Here is a 5,595-nt window from a genome sequence, read left to right on the forward strand (position 1 = left end):
CTAGTCATTTTTCTCTTACTAATGCTAGAGGACTACTCAGGCTGGTAAAAGGTAAGTATATTTTAGGTGAAAATGAAACTCAAGAAAAATGAGTATGTAAAATTAAACATTTTTGCCCACCATTTTAAAAAATCCTCTAGCATCGTAAAAGTGATGTAACTGTGATGTGGCTTACAAAATATTACCTAAAATAACTTTGTGTATGAATTATATTTTGTATAAGTCTTAGACATTCTCATTTTATTTTTATAACAACCCTATGACAATTTTGTACTAGTGTTACTTTGACTAAGTGCTATTTTCCTAAGGAGGAAATAATTACAGAAAGTGTGTGACTTATCCCACATGATGCAGCTGGTGGAGTGACAGCAGCAAAATGGTGAGTAGGCAGCTCCAAACTTCTGTCCCTTTGTAGAAACAGAACAAAATAAAAATTAACACCCAACACCATCAGAACCAATTTTGTCAAGACTCTGGAAAATGGTCAAAGATTTATAGCACTTATGTGGACACTGAATTAAGAAAAGGACAAACTGAGATTTGTGGATTAGAGGAAGGGTGTACTCCCCAGCAGTTCCTCAGCGCAAAATTTAAACAGCAGGAAGATTGCTCCCCACATGGTGGTTTACTAAGGGAATTCACTGAAATTCAACATTGGACAGCAAATAATCAGAAATACAAAGTCAGAAACTCTGAACATAATGTAAGAAATAATATGCTAAAGATGTGCAAATCTATCCACTGCAGAGGGATAGGGAAGCACAGGAAGAGAGAGGAACACATGGCAAATAAAATCAACTTGGGGGAATTTGGAACTGAGGGGAAGCTGACCTTAACTAACCCAAAGATGGTGGGGGAAAGTTGTTAAGGGAAAAACTATTAAAATCAATTGGCTGAGTTGCTGATTGCACTCGGTATTGTGGCGCCATGAGCCAGTTTTGAGTGGCTGCATTTCAGCAAGCAGAGTCTAGAGATTGAGTATTCATAAAAGAAGTTGCCAACCTGACTAAGCAGTTGTCTCTTGTAGAGTCCAGAGTATATCTGGACCAATGTGATTAAAACAAGTATGAAGAGGACTATCTAGAGCTTTACAAGTTGGAGATACCAAGGAGTGAGAACTCCCTTTTTTGCCATCCCATAAGAGCAATTGGAAGACACAGTAATGCATCAGGCAGTGCATCTGGACTACAGGTCTGATCTTGGGTAATTCACACCCATGGACAAGGAATATGTGAAGCCTGTCAAGATTAGACTCCTTGCCCCGAAAGTAGAAATTTTAGGAGGCCCCTGAAACCTAGATGTCCAGCAAAGATTGGTTTCTCCCCAGAAATAGGAGTGTGGACCAAATCTCAAATACCCATCAACAGAATTCCAAGGATCACTCAAGACCAAACTGGAACTACTGAAACTCCAATTTAGAACTCTGCACCAGTCCCACTATGGGACTACACTGATTGTCCGCTCTCAGCGTCTATCCTATCCTATGTTGGGAGACCAAAAGCTGAGTGCTGCTACAACCAGCTTTAGCTTCTGGCCATAACAGCTGGCAGCTTGGGGAGAAATACAAAGACATGGGACTTAATAACCCTCAGTCCTGAACCCAAGGGTTACAGAGTCCTCAAAAATAAATTTAAAAGAATGGCACATCAGATTAAACAATGAACATCCATCCTTGCCAGCAGTTTTGACCACATCAGTGGAAATAAGCCCCCTGTTTTGTTTTGCTTTTGCCTCAAGAATTTTCTTCTATTCCCCATTTCCTTTTTATATTTTTAATTTTGTTTTTTAAATTTTTATTAATTTACTTTTTATTTTCTTCATTTTGCATGATTGTGTGTGCCTGTGTGGATATGTGTGTGTGTTCCCACTGAACAGATTGGTTAAAAATATATAGTTTTTCTTTCATTTTAATTACTTTCGTATTCACTTATTTATTATTTAGTCTTGGTTTGACTTTGGTGAGGTAAAATTTTATGTGGGTTTGTTTTGTTTTGATCTTTTGTTTGTTTGTACCTTGGTTTTTGGTCCTCTTATTAATCTTTCTTTACTCTCTTTCCCCACTGACAACCAAATTTTCCTCCTCCTTTATATGATTACTTTTGGTTATTTTTTACTCTTCCGTCTTTACAGCTATCATCTGCTACCTATCTCCTGCATCTCTTCACTTTTTAAATATTTCTAACTTTCTCTTTCCATATTTTCTCTTTACTTAAGGAAATAATTCCACCATCCAATATAATCATATAGTGAATGTAATTCCTACTCCATATTTTTGTGATTCTTAGTACAGTGTATGGCATTGCAGACACCTTCTGGTTAATGTCTGATCTAGTTCATGACTGTTTTCTTGGTGCTGACATTAGATGCTGACCCCACTATTCATTTACAGGTGGTAGTTAGTGTTAGAGATGTCAAAGTAGACACTGCACATATTATTAACATTGCTGGTCCTTGCTCCCCTTTCTCTAAGAGGAGCTAGGAAGCAATTGAGGCACTTCAAGCTCACAGAATAGAGACCCTGCTGATGAGCAACACAACTCACCCGAGTAACAGTGACCATGGGTGCCTCAACACAGAATAAGAGAGAGAAAAATCTCAAACTTTAACAACCAGGCTCCAAGTAGGAACAACTACAGTGGGACTTCAGGTGCCACTCCTGAACACCTACTCATAGAGCAAAAACAGAGAAGTTCCTAGAACAAAGGAGATAACTACATATGTATAAAAGAGGAAGATGAATCCAGTGCAATGTGTAAGTGCAAGAGCTGAAAACATGAGGAAACAGGCAAACAAATCTCTCCCCAAATTTCTAATCCCCTAACAAAGGAACCCATGGATATGGAAGTGGATAAAATTCCAGAGAAAGACTATTAAAACACTGATTATTAAAATATTCAACTAACTAAAACAAGACCTAAAGAATGAATTAAGAGAGTAAATACAGGAGGCAAAGACCATTTTAGTAAAGAAAGACATATTGAAAAGGAACCAAGCAGAACTTACGGAAATGACAGGCACAATGAATTAAAAATTCCCTTGAAAACATCAACAACAGATTAGATTGCATAAAAAATAGAACTTCAAACCTCATAGAACTTCAGGCCTTGAAGAGAGGGTATATGGACTTGAATACTCAGTCATTAAGAACTTCTTCAGTGAGATAGTAGTAGAAACTTTCCCCCATATTTGAAATGATTTAGACATACCTATGTAACAGGAGGCATATAGAAACCTCTATTAGACAAGATCAGAACAGAACCCCTGCAAGGCACATAATATTCAAAATGCCTAACAGAAAATAAGGAAAGATTATTAAAAGCTGCAAAGAATAAAATCAAATCACATGTATAGGCAAACCTGTAAGATGCACTTCTGACTTCAACTCAGACTTTAAAATCAAGGAAGGCCAGGAATGAGATAGTCTAAGTTCTAAAACAATTGCCAGCCAAGGTGCTATAATGAATAAAGCTATCTTTAAGAACTGATGAAGAAATAAAAACTTTCCATGATATGGATAAACTTAAAGAATTCATGACCACTAAGCCAGTACTACAAAAACTACTTAAAAGAACATACTGCACACAAAGGAATCCAAAACAAACCCCAAAGTTCCCAAATAGATGAAGCTCATCAGAAAAGTAACTCACTAAATGAAAATTAATCTATCGAATCAAATACAGAAAATTAATTAAAAGTGAAGAAAATAACACTCATCTACCATAAGAACACTGAATACAAATGGCCTCAACTATCCAATTAAAAGACATAGATTGGCAGAATGGATTGCCTGTTCCACCTCTGACTGATCGTCCTTGTGGCCAAGGATTGCTGTTTCATAATAGCATAAATAATTCTCATCCTTGCCTTTTAAAGCGCCCCTTAGAGATAGGCATGGTGGCACATGCCTGTGATCCCAGCTACTCTGAAGTCTGATTGCATGGCAAGTTTGAAGCCAGTCTGGGCAACTTGGTCAGACCTTGTCTCAAAATGAGAAAATGGTAACCTGAAGCTTGTAGCTCAGTGGTAGAGCACTGCCTGCTGCAAAGCCCTGGTTCTTCCCCACAACCACACATGTGACAAGGCTTCTCCTTGCCTCAACCTCTGTGAAAATGCAGTTTACTATCGCTGCAGATATTCACAATACTCATTCCTAAATAAATACTATTCAACTATGTGCTTATTTGCATGATACTCATCTTGCAGGCTAAGACATTTATAGGCTGAACCCAACTATTATGTACAATAATGTACCAATCAAAGCAAAAAAGGCAAGGAAAAAGAAAAAACACACAGATTTGAAGGTTTTTCAGCATTTTAACTTATTTTTGCTCTTATTGGTTCTCAAAATTGGTGGCAATCTTGAAAATGACAGTTCCCCTTCCCAATGTGGGACCCATTTCTTTTTCCAGAAGGAATTGAGCAGTTCACTCATTAGAATAGGTAGTGGAATGACAAACTTACAGTGCTATAAACTGAAATAAGATAAAACTGTTAAACAAGAACTTTATGTTTAGCAAAATTATCCTTTAAGACTAAAGGAGAAATTATGACATTCTCAGACACAAAAGTTAAAAGAAGTATGTGACTAGTAAAATTTTCTTTAAGAAATATTAAAACAGGGCTGGGGTTGTGGCTCAGTGGTAGAGTGCTTGCCTAGCACATGTGAGGCTCTGGGTTGGATCCTCAGCACCACATATAAATAAATAAAATAAAAGTTTTGTGTCCAACTACAACTAAAAAATAAATATTAAAAAAAGGATATTTAAACAGTACTTGAAGCTGCAAAAAAAAATTAAAAAGACATAGTAATTTGGAGCTATATGTTTTAGTCAGGTTTTTTGCTGCTGTGAATAAAAGACCTGACAAAAACAATTATAGGAAGAAAAGTTTTATTTTGGACCTCACAATTTCAGAGGTCTTAGTTCATAAAGGGCCAACTCTACTCCTTGGGACCTGAGATGAGGCAGAACATCATGGTAGAAGTATGTGGCTGAGGAAAACAGGTGAAAACATGGCACCAGGAGAGCTCTCTCAACAAGGACAAAATATAAACCCCAAGACATGCCCTTAGGGCCCACCTCCTTCAATCACAACCAACCTTTCTATACTTACTACCAAGTTAATCTCTATCAGGAGATTTAAGTACTCATTAGGTTAAGGCTCTTATAACCCAATCATTTCACCTCTAAACTATTTCTTAGTTTTCTCATACATGAGATTTTGGGGGATAACTACTCTCTAAACCATAAAACCAAATAAACACTTATATAGATTAAGAATGTAAACATAAAAGCCAGTATTGTGGTACTTTGAGTTATTACTTATTCTTCTTACATAATTTTAAAGGCAAATCCATAAAAATAATTGTAAATATATTTTAGTGGTCACATAATATATAAAGATGCAATCTGTGACAAGAACATATATAAAGGAGAGGGGTGATGTATAGGAGCAGAGTGTACTACTGAAACAAAGCTGGTATTACTCAGACTTAGTCATATGTTTAAGACTATTAATTTTAGACCAGGAGATCAACAGTAAGAAGGTAAATTTAAAAATATACAGAAAAGAGAAAGGATTCGAAATGGCACATCA

The sequence above is a fragment of the Ictidomys tridecemlineatus genome, chromosome 1, assembly GCF_052094955.1.
Source record: "Ictidomys tridecemlineatus isolate mIctTri1 chromosome 1, mIctTri1.hap1, whole genome shotgun sequence".
Lineage (NCBI taxonomy): Eukaryota > Metazoa > Chordata > Mammalia > Rodentia > Sciuridae > Ictidomys > Ictidomys tridecemlineatus.